General features: G+C 45.1%; 1 protein-coding gene across 26 annotated transcripts in view; it reads right to left on the reverse strand.

Annotated features, from left to right (window-relative positions):
- Positions 1-14007, reverse strand: part of APBB2 (amyloid beta precursor protein binding family B member 2) — a 373983-nt gene extending 359976 nt beyond the window's left edge. For all 26 annotated transcript variants that reach the window (XM_067735799.1, XM_067735790.1, XM_067735797.1 and 23 more), the window contains exon 1: positions 13801-14007. The gene's annotated coding sequence lies outside the window, so the exon portion shown is untranslated. The remainder of the gene's footprint in view (positions 1-13800) is intronic.

Below are 14007 nucleotides of genomic sequence, written 5' to 3' on the forward strand. Positions count from 1 at the left end.
AACACTGAGGGTGGCTGGGGAAGAAGAGAGGGAAAGCCAGCAGAGTCATCCCCAACATCTCTACTTGTTTCTACTCATTCTCCCACGAACTTTTGCTTTATGCAAATGAAATGTTTAAAATCACATCACACGCAGATGTAGAGAATGGACTTGAGGACATGAGGAGGGGGAAGGGTAAGCTGGGACGAAGTGAGAGAGTGGCATGGACATATATACACTACCAAACGTAAAATAGATAGCTAGTGGGAAGCAGCCGCATAGCACAGGGAGATCAGCTTGGTGCTTTGTGACCACCTAGAGGGGTGGGATAGGGAGTGTGGGAGGGAGACACAAGAGGGAGGAGATATGGGGATGTATTATACGTATAGCTGATTCACTTTGTTATACAGCAGAAACTAACACACCATTGTAAAGCAACTATACCCCAATAAAGATGTTAAAAAAAAAAATCACATCACATTGGGTATCCTCCTTTGACCTAACCATCTATCAAAAGGATATATCTGCAAGCATTTCAAAAGTTAGCTTTCAAGGTCAACACTAAGGAAAAGCAAATGTGATTTCATAAAAATGTGTATCCACCGAGCTCTCCTATAGAAGGAAATTGTTTTGGGCAAGATAGCACCACACTGTTTAATAGCTGGTGCTGCAGAAAGAAAGAAACACCTTTACAAATGTTCATACAAAAATCATTTAAATGTTAAGCAAAAATGTATATAGACTCTGAATGGGGCCATCCATCCCACTATTATCTCTCTCAATGGAAAACAGCACAATAGCATCTAATGAAAATCCTGTTTTCTTTACAAGAAATAAAGATAATAATGCCACAAATCAACACTCTCCCCAGTCGTCTATCTTTATTGGTTTTTCTTGTAAGCCACATGTTCTCAGAACAAAAGGGGGAAAAAGACAAAATTCAATACAATGCCACATCTTATTTTTGCTTTTTATTTCTACTTGCAGCTTGTAAAATATACACATAACAGCACGATCTGGTACCAGTAAAGGAAAATGACTTAAGCTAAAATAAAACTCAAGTCAGCAGGAGATGGCTTTGATCGGGAGACCATTATATGTTAAGTAGATGGAATGCAAGACTTCCTCTATTTATTTTAGTACAAATAACCTCAAGTCCTGGAAAAAAAGACATTTTTAGAAAACGACACTGACCCAATTGCTAAGTCTCATGAATAAGAGTGGTGAGTGTTACTTCTGTTGCACCACTGCTCATACATTTTCTGCTCAAATCATTGCAATACGATTAATTCAAACACGGGGTTTTTTTTCCCCCTGAAATTCGGGATAATAGATGGTTGAAGACATGGAGATACTGACCACAGTAATGGTATGCAACACATCTACTGTTCACACTAAATGTACTGTCCCATTTAGGGAAAGCACCAATGCCAAGAAGAGTACCCTGACAAGGGGGACCCAAAAGCACCAATCACTGCACATTCAAAGTCTAAATTCCCAGAACTAGAAGGAACCCCCAGGGACCCCCAGCCCTAATTCTCCTTGTGCTCCACACTGGCTCCTTCCCTGGGTGGAGGGTTTTGGGGGCTATTCCATCTATATCTGCAGCTTCTTTTAACCCTCTTCTCAGTTAAGTCCTACTGCATCTTTCTGGGAGTTGCCCCAAGAATTAAAAATCAGCAGCACAGGATAGGGGCCTCCTCCCATCCCTGAAAACTGAACCAACACTCTTTTACTCTGAATTATTCTATCTATGCAAATATTCTTTCAAAAAGACTCATCCAGGGCTCTCCCTCAAATGAAAATTTTCAGTGAGCTCGCCCGACCTAGTCCATTTCCTGCCCTCCATGCCAAACTACAACCATAAAGATGATCAGAGAATGAAATTCTTCACAAAGACAGACCTAGTCCGTCAGCTCTGACCGCACGTAGGACCAAAACTAAACACACCTCAACAGAAAAAAATCTAAAAGCCAATATTCTTTTAAGTCGGGAAGATTCCAAAATGTCAGCAAAAACCCAGGACAGGCTTAAACAAGTCTGACCCCAAGTTTATTTTTCTCATACCTAATGCTCAGCCTTAGCAACTCCAGCTGGTCACTCCTCTCTCCCTCTGTCCACTTAGAGTCAGCTGGCCTCCAAGACAATGTCTAGATATCCGAAAGATGCAATGAAGTCATAATTTCAACAATTCAAGTCAAAAACCACTCTCCGTTAGCCAGCTCCTCCCCTAAATGCACCACGCGAGCAATGATCTCTCCGGCTCGAGATGCCATTTATCTTTGGACCCAAGCCAGTGGGACCGATCCACTGATCAGGCATGAGGAAAACCAATAAAAGAAATGCTGTCCCCACTGAAGATCCTGCAGTCCTCCACAAGGATGAGAAAACACTGAAGGGTGAGCAGAGAAGTCTGCCTCACGTGCAATGTTCTTTCAGGGGCATGCAAAGCAGAACTTCTAGAGCTGGCTGTCCAAGGTGTGTGCCAAGAAACACCAGTTCACAAGAGACTGTGCAAGATGCACCCACAGGCAAATGCGGGGTTAAAGGAAGTTAACAAACTTCGTTTCAGCAGGACTTCTTAAATATGCTGATGGAGAGTAGGTATACACAATTTTCTGAATTTAATGGCAGAAACCTTTATTCACAATATATTTCCAATCACTCGGGTTTCCAATCACTTTGAGAAACACTGCTTTAGAGTACCTGGAAGCAAGCCTGGAGCCGAAGCGTGGATGACCGATGACCAGGCACAATAATAATGAGATATCAATCCAGTTTTCAGGACTGCAGGATCATTAGGGCTCCTTAAGGAGCTTTTTTCGTTTGGGGGGGGGCGTGTTCCTTGAGTATCTTTTTTTTTATTAAAGTATAGTTGATTCACAATGCTGTGCTAGTTTCAGGTATACAGCAAAGTGATTCAATTATACGTGTGTGTATGTGCGTATTCTTTTTCAGATTCTTCTCCATTATAGGTTATTACAAGATACTGAATATAGTTCCCTCTGCTATACAGTAGGTCCCTGTTGTTTATCTGTTTTTTGTTTGTTTGTTTGTTTTTTGTTTTTTTTGCGGTACGTGGGCCTCTCACTGCTGTGGCCTCTCCCGTTGTGGAGTACAGGCTCCGGACGCGCAGGCTCAGTGGCCATGGCTCACGGGCCTAGCCGCTCCGCGGCACGTGGGATCTTCCCGGACCGGGGCACAAACCCACGTCCCCTGCATCGGCAGGCGGACTCTCAACCACTGCGCCACCAGGGAAGCCCTATCTGTTTTATATATAGTAGTATGTATCTGTTAATCCAAAACTCCTAACTTATCCTTCCTGCCACCAAGAGATGCTTTAAAGTGAGGCCCTCTGTACCATTCTCCTGGCCTAAAATTGTTCCTCTCCATGATCCTGACATGGCCATCACTTACTGCCACTAGGGACATAGCTTAATAGTCACATACTAGGACCACTTGATCTAAAGGAACCCACTAGGCACTTTACATCACATCACCCGTCTCTATTTCTTCACAGACCCTCCCACAGAGACAGCAGAGAGTGTTTTAATCATCGCCATGCCCCTCAAACCCACTGGCACATAGTAAGTGCTTAATAAACATTTGCAGAATGAATAAGGAAATGAAGTATTCTGGCTATCCCTCCTTCTGGCTTGGAGAAATGATTAAACATCTGGTTATACTTAATTTCAGTTCAATATGATTTATTATTTCAAATAAAGGGGCCATGCTTATGCTGTGGCTAAATTAAATGACATCTGCATTTCCTGTGAACACATATTTTCATCCTGAGCCACTATAAGAAAACAATGTATTTTTGATTCATTCCAGAAACAATAATGGGTTTAAAGGTAGCCCCTCCCCTAGACTTCTCTAGAATCCGGACACAAAAACCACAGAGTTAATCGGCTCTTATGTTAACCCCATTAACATCATACTATAAGCCTATACCACCATATCTGGGGATCAACTCTCAGGAAAACTAGCTGCTGAAAATGTCCTGGGGCATATTTATCAAAACCTCCAACGATAACATTCTTGTTCATTCACATACTCATTCTTTGACAAATGTTAATCAAGCACCCAGGACTTCCAAAACACTGGGAACACAAAGATGAAGAAGCCACAGTGCTGTCCCTCCAGGGCTTATGGACTGGAAAAGGAGCCAGGGAAGTAAACGGTTACAGTTCTGCGTGCTAACAAAGGTGGGATGTAAGTGGGTGTGAGGGAGCTCACCGTGGGAGTGAGAAGAACCAGTCACCCTGTCCTGGGTGACCATGTTCCAAGTGCAGTCCCCAGATGAGCAGAATCAGCATCTCCTGGGAAATCATTAAACTGCAAGCTTTCATCAGGCTACAGACACCACAGGCCTATGGGATCAGAAGCCCTGGGGTGGGGCCGGCCGTGTGTGTTTTAAAGAGCCCTCAGGTCACCCTGCCGCACACTGAGGTGGGTGATGATTAAGCTACTTCCCCAAAGGAGGAACTAAAGTCAAGCAGGTAAAGAGCACACAGACGGCAGGGATGGTTGCAGGCGATGGGAATAGGACAAAAGGCCAGAGAAAACTGTCGTGTTGTAAATACCGTGAGGCCCAAGCTCAGAGCACGAGATGCAGAGCAAGCAGGCCATGAGGGGCTCACATGCGGTGCCAAGGAGCTGGGCTTCCTCCTGAGCGCGGCGAGGAGCCCCTGCGGGTGGGGTGGGCGTGCCCAGGCCTGCGGATCTCAAGAGATGACCTCGGAGACCCTGCTGAGAACAAGGAGAGGCCCTGGAGGAGGAGCTGCAGACTCCTAGGTGAGAGGCAAGAGCGGTGGGAAGGAAGTGGAGGCACGCTTCGGAGCTGGGAGTCAGGGGCGCCTGACACAGTGGCAGAGACGGAGGGGCCAGGTGTGCGGTGGGATAGATGGAGCATCCCTTCTCCTGGGAAGCTTGCCTGACACACACCCCACACCCAAACAGAGCAGCTGCTGATCTGGGAAGCACACATCGCATTTTACCGTAGCTAGTTCTTCAGCTGTCAGAGGCAGTGGCCGTCCCAGTCAGTTTCCATGTGCATCGTTTGGAACGGCGCCCAGCACTTGGAAAGCCAAACTGATTGAATGGAGCTGGACAAGCCGAGAGGCCACTGAGAGGCCACTGCTCTCATTCAGGGGAGAGAGGACAGTGTCATGGGGAAGGAAATTAGAAACCTATATCAACTGAACTTAAGTTTTCTCTAGTCTGTTGATACCATTCAAGACACTGAAGGAAAACCTTTACAAGTCAATCACGTGATAAAAATTCAACAGTAAATTTGATCTGTTGTGTGGAGTCCACAAGCTCACCTTCCAGCTGAAAGTCAGAAAGGACCATGGTTTGAGTGCATGTGCAAGTGAAAATATGACACAGCTCTAGGCCACAGAGAGACTGCCACCTAATCGAGATAACAAGTCCGCTTTCTTTTGTTTTCAGAACAACTCTGCAAAGCCCAGAGGTAGAGGACAGAGCCATTTCAAATCCCTCTGAGACAGACCGAGTCTTTACTTTGATTTTTAGAAATGATCTCCAGCAGGCAGATAATGCTGTGACCCAATTACAGGATATTTTGGAAACAGCAGGCACCTAACTTGGGGGTGGAGCTGGTGGGCGCAGAGGGAAGGGTTACTAAGCAGACGGTACCACCTGCCTCTCGGTCCTGCATGGAATTTGATAAAGAAGGGAGCTGTGACAATCAGGAAGTAATGCAACATCTCCCTTGACCTTCTTCCCGTTTTCTCACCATTCCCAAAATAGACAGAGCTAAGGAAAATCATAAATATGTTTCTCAGCCCTCTAGGGGGAAGGTTCATTAAAGGCATAAATTTGGGTCCCTGGGGGAAAAAAAAAATGGATGAAAGGCAAAGGAAAGCCCTAGAATCAAGAGGTGGTAACAGTGGAAAATAAAACCCATGGCCGAAAAGGAACAAGAGAAATAAAAACAATGGTCAGCTCTTACCCCAAAGCACACTGAGAGGCGGTACCATAAGCTCAGCTGTCCTGGATTCTCCAAACTCAAGCTCTTCGGAGACAAAAGTTAAAGTTGCTGCTTAAAACTAAAAATAATAATAGCTGTTAAGGTCTTACTTTATGCCAAGTATTGTTTCTTTGTTTGTTTGCTTGTTTGGGGTTTTTCTGTTGTTTTTTTTGGCCTTGGCGCACGGCCTGCCCCGACCAGGGATTGAATCCGGGCCACAGCAGTGAAAGCACCAAAATCCTAACCGCTAGGCCACCAGGGAACCCCCCCAAGTACTGCCGTAAGCCCTTATCATACCTTACCTCACGAAATCCTCATAACTACCACACTATGAGGAAACTGAGGCACTGTGTAACTCTGTTGTCCAAGTGTAACTGTGGTGTCCGAGATCACATGGCTGTGAAATTGCAGAGCAGTACTGGAATCCTAAAAGTCTGGCTGGTAACCACCAAATTTCACCTGCCTCCCCACAGGGCTGTCCTGTGCACACACTGCAAGATATTTAGCAGCATCCTTGGCCTCCACGCACTTGATGCCAGCAGTACTTCTTCCATAATCATGACAATCAAAAATGTTTCCAGGGAGTACTGCCAAATGTTCCCCAGAGAGCAAAACTGCTCCCTCTGAGAGCTACAGAGATTTGAAAGGCCAAATCTCTAGGTCCTTTATAGAAGCAGAGGCAAATCCTAGGTGTTGGATAGAAGAAGCAGGCTACAACACTTCCACTAAGCCAAAGAAAAATGGAAAAGGAGACAGCTGAAGGGTTTTCTGTAGCGGGTTCCGCCACAGTCCTTTGCCACGGCTCCTATAACTGTAAGGCCTCCCTCCTCTCCCCTCCCTCAGAGCCTCACACACATGCCTCTACTGAAGCACCTTATATTGACACGCTGGTACATTCCTTTCTGTCTTCCTGAACTTCCCACTGTACCTGGCACCAAGTATGTGTTCAACAAACATCTGCTGAACAAAGGCATGGACAAACGAAGCCGAAGTTTCTGAGTGTACCCAAATGAATGCATGTCCGTCTGCACTAGTGACCTGGAAAAGGTATAAAAAATAAAACTTGGTTATCGGGGAGGATAAGAGGCTCTGCTCAGAAGGCAACGTTGAATCAGTGTTTCCCGAAGTATCTATGCCCCTCTGAGATCACTGTGAGTCCAGATCATGCCTCAGTTCTACTCAAAAATTCAGCTGTATTTGTTCACTCAAGAATGAACCAACTCAGGAAACCTAACTCGTAAGGAAATTCTATTTATTCATAACTTCCACTGATACAGAGTACTGCCCAGCAAATCAAAGACACTCAATGTGGCAGGTCTGCTGCCTGACTCTACTGCCCAGGACAAAGGTCTACTTGGGAAACCAAATGAAGATCAGAAGGTAAGAACAAAGCCATCAAGCAGGAGTTTGATGCTCCCAGAAAGGGGTACCCACCATCCTCTCTCTAGCAGCCAGAAGTCTCAAGTGAGCCTCAGCGCTGCTGGAGAGGCCCTGAAATCCTCACATCAACTTTCTGAAGTCATCAAAGGCCTCTGTCACCCCAACACTGCCTCATGATTGGCATGTGACAACTAATCAGATTCTGGTGTATTGTATTCACAATAGCAATAATCCTAGACCGGAATCCGCCCAGAGAGATTCAACACAGCAACCCTTAGTTTCAGACAATATTTAGAAATTATATTTGGATTTTCCAACTATTCAATTTGTGTTCAGACGAAAGAAATGCACATGGGGGCCATAATCTGGAGGCGACAGCTCCACCACTAAGCATATGCAGATTTGGGTTAACGGGATTTTGAAAATGGACAAAAGGAGAAATTTTCACCTTCTCCCCAAGGCTGAATCTAGGAAAGTTTCATGTTGTGGTGGAAATAATAATACAGGCTTTGTTTAGGGCCTGGGTGAGTCCTTTAATGTTTCTGAACCAGACTTTCCTCACCTATAAAAAGGGAAAAAAGAGGGTACCCCAAAAGACAAAGTGAAATGTTTCCCGTATAGCACCAGGCAGAGGTGGCCCTTAATTAATAAATGTTATTTCTTCACGCTGGCAGTTCCTCAGCAACCCATAGACTCCTCTGTGTTGATTACAGTTCCAAGGCAAGCATCACTGTTCACTGTGTAGCCTTTAGTGAAAAGGACCTCAGTTTCCTTATCTCTAAAATAGGAATAGCACTACAGTATTTTGTAAGAATTAAATAGGGTAACAGCTGTAAAGCTCTTTGCACAAAGAGATCCACAATATTAATAATATATTATTATTACGACCAGTGAGATCCAGATATTACGAAGCACAGATTTTTTAAGTATTATCTGAAAATACATTACCTATTTTCTTAAGCTACTATTTAAAACTCAAAAATAATTTGGGTTTTTTTTTTTTCCTCTCCTCCCACCCACTAAAAGCAACTCAAACCTAAGGTGAATAATACCAATTCCATGAGCAAATTATTCTTAAACTTCCTCTAGCGACTTATCAAGGCTCACCCTGGAGGGCATGGCACTGCAGAGATCCAAACCAAGATGGCTATAACACAACTCCCGGTTCTATGGCTGTAACTCCATCAGCATTTCCTAGAATCACCAATCCTGAATTGCTAAAGCACGCTGTTTGGGCAAACAGAGACCTGTATGCAAAGAAACAAAAACCGAGATGTGTCATTTCACAGCCCAGCCTGCTAAAATTCACATTTCAGTCCCTTGTCCTTTCTGCTCTCTCAGAACCTCATCTTTCATCTTGGCGTTTTCCTTGTCAGTCTTGGGCTATAATTCAAAAATACTCGCTGGTTCCCAGAGCACTTTCAAAATTAGCTTCTTCTCAGCTCCTAGGACCTTGGGTCTGTACCAATGACTCCACATTCCTGGAAGGCCTGGAGGCGCCATCAGCCCACCCAGAAGCTCCAGTTTGGCTTGGCCTCCACTATTCAACTTGATCCTGAGGGCAGAGCTCTCTACATCTCAGGCCCAGATTCCCAGACTTATCAATTTCATGGACCATTAAGCTGCCAAATAAAAATATTCCCATCAATTTGTACAAGAAATCTTACCCCATATCCGAATGATATCATCTCAGAGAAAAGGACACATCTAATGTGAACACACTTCTGAAATATTCACTACACTGCCATCATCATCACTTGGGTAAGGAGAGTGGAAACCTCACCAACAGACAACAGCCCTGGCACTGTGACGTGCACATAGTAGACACTCAGTTACTTTCATATTGTGTAGAAACTAAGCTCTGATTCATAGGGGAGCGATTTGGGGAACGCTGCATTCCATACCACCGGTAATGCCAAGTCTTCCTTCTTCAACAACAGAGGTTCCCTTCACTCTCTGGAGCTCTGCAAGTTCTCCCCAACCTTGTCCTCCAAAGCACACACTTCTCCTAGCTCAATTCCAAAAGTGCAGTCATTTTAGTCAACTTGAAAGGTAAAAATCAAAACAAACCATTCTGCCTCCTATTCCAAGCATTCCTGAAGCATACTTTCCAGGAGAGTTACACTGCAAAAACCTCAGTTATCGCCTAGCAGACAAAATTTTGCAAGATTTTCACAAGAGGCAAAGGGTAGAATGGTTCGCTTTATTTACAATGACCAAATCATTCACAAACAATAAAGAAAAACCTTAATCCATAATTCCATACCATTTATTCTTCGCATGTTCTCTTTCCATAGCTGTCCATATGAATCTGCACATTTTATACACCAATAAGTGATACATTGTGACTTTTTTCCTGCTTGTAAAAGTAATGCCTGCCCTAGCATTTGTTCAATGCTTAGAAGACTAGGTAGGATCCAAATATTATGGAAATAAGGTTATGTACAGAGGGAATGTCTCCTGTAACTCTACACCCAATGGCCTCTGATACCTTTAAACCGATCAAGGCTTCTTACTTCTTGCCAAGTTGTGACGACTTGACTTTCTAGCCTCCATGTCCTTCCTCTCTTCCAGCTCTCACCTGGTGTTCGCAGTTACTGCCCCGCTCCTACCACAGGCCCAGCAACACTGGAGCCTAGTTATGATCAGAAACTCTAGACTTACTATTTATTATCACTTATTTAAACGTTGACAACTCTGGCTTCTCTTCATCTGCCTCACTTAAACGTTAATGAGGCTGAGTTTTGTGACCATCTTAAGAGCAAAGTATACTACAAACACCAGGTTTCCTTTGCTCTCTGCCCCATCATCATGGCTTGCCAAAAGAAAAGTTCACGTAGCTGCATCCCGACAGCCATCACTCCTGCTACTACGGCAGCAGATCAATACAGCACCTGCTCAACACAGCGATGGTGCTAACATGAACTGATAATGATAATTTTATTCCAGAGACCAAGGGCGGCAATTCTGATCAACAGCTGAATCGACAGGACAGGGACATGGGAAAAGTTTGTCCAGATTTCACATGGGTAGGCCCCAGCAGCCAAGGTACAGGGCGGCCTCCTCTACAGCCCCAGAGGAGACTTATTCATTGGATTACCTGCATGCCCAAGAGCAGAGCGTCTCCTCAGAAGATGCCATAAAACAGTTTCAAATATCTACTACGGTGCTCTACCCAAATCTAATCATTACCTTATCTCCTACCTAAACCTGGCAGCGCCACAAAGAGTTAATGTTATGACAACCATCCTTTGACAAATAAAAACCAGAACTGATGTAGGAATTGGCCAAAAAAAAGGAAGGGCATTCCACAAAGCAGGACAGGCCAGACTTAGTGAAACAAAATCGGCTTCATCTAAGGTTTTATCTATAGTCCCCCTTTCCAAATGGATGCATCACAGGCCCCTGGACTGGGACATGAAGGCCCAACAGACACCCAGAGGGTGCTTTCTACTGTTACGCTCTCATTTTACATATGGGAAAACTGAGATCCAAAGAAGTGAACTGACTTTCCCAAGGTCACACAGTAAATTTAAGTAGTGGACGACCCTGGCCCAGGGTCAAATCCCACCAGACCCTTTATTATGGAGAATCTGTCACTCTGCCTTTGACAAACTATTTCAACCGAAAGAAACGCCATCAACACATATCAACATGCAGAATATGCACTAATAACACATAAAATTAAAATGGGTAATCTGGGCTTGCCTTCCTTACACTTATTTGTTGGTAGTACAACGTTGTTGAAAATAAATGAACATAAAACAGTTTTTAAACCTGGATGGAGGCTTCTTAAAAACATTCAAATCATCTTGAAGACATGCTGTTCCAATCAAGTCTAATTCTAAATAACAAATATGTTATACAAGAGAATGCTTACTGAATAATAATGAAAACAGTTGAAGATAGTCTCATATAAAATAAAACTTTGAAGTTCTATTGCTGTACAAGCAAAGGACTGTCCACCTCCTCAGAGGGACTTTCTTGGGAAACTGACATTTATGTCAAAGATGCTGACACATAAGATATATAAGAAGTTCAATATCAGACTTGACACATAGTAAATAATGAACAAATGCTATTTTCCTTAACTTGGGATAGGAAAATAACCATCACCCACATAAGTAGTAATATCTTCTTACAATACTTTACTAAAAGTCTGTCCTATGCCCCTGGAAAAGTTCAGGGGTTATATCATCAGGGTACTGAATATTTTAAAACTGTAACTGAAGAAGGCACAGAGAGACAACATTCCATTTCTCTTAAAAGACAAATTTAGATATCCTGAAATTAGGGTAATCAACATAACCCTGTTCTAGTACAATGGCAAGCCTTTCAGTATTAATTCCTGCTGTAACAGAAAAGAGAGGAAAAAAAAAAAAGAACTTGATGTTTGTTTTTGTTTCTCTGGTGGCAGAAAAAAAAAAGTCATCAAAAAGTTGAAACATGACATAAAAAGAGTTAAGTTTTAAAATATTTTATCTCTGTACACGTGGATTCTTGCACTATTTAGTAGACTTTTCCTAGATGATTCTGTAGTCAGTATTCTTATTACTCCAGTTAACTGTAAAAAGCCAGTCTTTCACACTTTAGCTCATCAAGTTTTTCCACTACCACTTTATAAAAGTTTCAGAAAAGGGGACCCTGTTGGCTCCCTGCAGATGAATTACTTAGTTAAAAGTATCCTTTTGAAGAGAGAATGAAAGAAGTAAACACCTTCCCTGGAAAAGGATCTCAACTTTAGAGTTCTTTCTCAAAGGCCCTGAGCAAATATCTAGACCAAGCCCAGCCTAGGAAGACCCTGAGTCATTTTTCGAGGTCATATAGTAAGCCGATGACCAAAGGACAGCTATAGAAACCTTGCCATCTGTTTTCCCCAGGTGTTCTGACTACTGGACCATTGTACTCTACTGCCACCTGTGTTCTCTCAGCATTTCCCCCAGCGTGGACGTTCCTCATCCTCCTGACAAACGTCATCCTTTCAAAACAGTGCCCTTTCTAGGACTGTGCAAGTTACGATGAACAACTGTTGAACAAATAACTGCTTTCAAGCTACAAACTGAAAACACAACAAAGCGGCTTCATAAAGAAATCCCCCTTCCTGAAAGGCCATCTACCCGAATTCAGATATTCTTAATTATCATGGCCATTTAAAGACGAGATTTGAAGTATAAATCCATGACAAGAAAAATAAACCAAAGACTTTAGAGAACCAAATCCAGAATAACGGATCAGGATGCCACTGTCTGCTTTTTAAATCAGTGAAATATTAAAACAAATGACAAACCAGTGCCAACCTCACAAAGTTTCTTCATTTCTTGGAATTCAAACAGCACTGCTGGCATCATTTTATGATAATCCTTTAAGTATTTTACCTAAGTCATCAGGCGCAATGTAAAGCCAGTGACTGAGGGACTTCTAAAAAACCTGCGCCCAGTCTTGTGTGAGCTTCCGACACTGACCTTATTCTCCTCTCAGTGTTGGTCCTCCCCAACCACTCAATCCATCCAAAACCGTCTGGGACAGTCATGGCTCTAAACAGCGCTGAACTTGACTACAAAACGACTACAACTCTAAATCTGATTTCTTCAATGTATGATTTTTTTAAATCCAGGTCCCACGCTCCTTCGGCCCTTGGCCCCTGACCCCTCAGTTCTAGACCTCACCGCCGACATCAAGATCACCTTTCATTGTTTCTATGGGACTCCGCACCCCTCCCTCCGTCCAGCAATCTTTTTCATCGCACAAATGTCATTTCTAGCGTTCAACCCTCCATTCCGCCCGGCGGGCAGCAGAGGGGATTTCAGGACCAGCTTCCCTGACTCGGTCCCCTTCGCACAGCCATTTTCTAGTTAAAACGCTCCCTGCCTCCGAGGGGGAAATGAACTTTTCCCCCTTTGAATCCCCTATAAGCCAGCTCGGTCTTCAACTCCCCGGCAGGAGCGCGCTGCCGCACGGGGAGAGCCCAGCCGCACAGCGGAGGCCGGTGCCAGGGCAAGGGGGTGTGCGCTCTTCCCCGCCGGCGCCCACCCTCACTTTTCCCTTCCGCAGCCCCCGCCCAGCACCCCCTCCAACCCTGTCTCCCCCGCCCCAGGCCCTGCGAAGCCCCGGCTGCCGATGGAAAGAGGGCGCCGAGAAGCCAGAGGGAAGGAGTCAAGGAGTGAGCCCGCGGGCGCCGTGCCACCCAGCCCTGCGGCGCGGGCGCAGGGCGCACGGGACTCCGCAGCAGACGCCCGCTGCAGATGCGGTGGCAGCTGCTGCAGCTGTGGCTGCGGCTGGGCGAGCGGCAGTGGCCGCGCAGCCCTCGGGGCCGGGAGGAGAGGAGCAGCCGCCCCGGCTACGCGCAGCCACTCGCCGCAAGCTGCTGCCGCTGCCCGGGTCTCTCACCAGTACTCCCGGGCCGCCCCGGGGTCGAGAGCAAAAGCAAGGTAGAAAGCGGGGCTCACCGGCGGTTCGCGCGGCGCTCGCCTCGGCTCCGGCGCCCGGCAGCTCTGCTCCAATCTCGCCCTGCCAGGAGCGCCAGGATCAGCTGCGGGTACAGCGCACGAGCTTCCTACTTGAGACCAGGACTGGCTTTGGCCACTGAGCATGCCCAGTGCCGCTCCACGAGTCCCGCTCAGAGAGCGGCGCCGGCTAGATTCCACTTCTCCGGG

The sequence above is a fragment of the Pseudorca crassidens genome, chromosome 4 (genome assembly GCF_039906515.1).
Source record: "Pseudorca crassidens isolate mPseCra1 chromosome 4, mPseCra1.hap1, whole genome shotgun sequence".
In the NCBI taxonomy this organism is placed as follows: Eukaryota; Metazoa; Chordata; class Mammalia; order Artiodactyla; family Delphinidae; genus Pseudorca; species Pseudorca crassidens.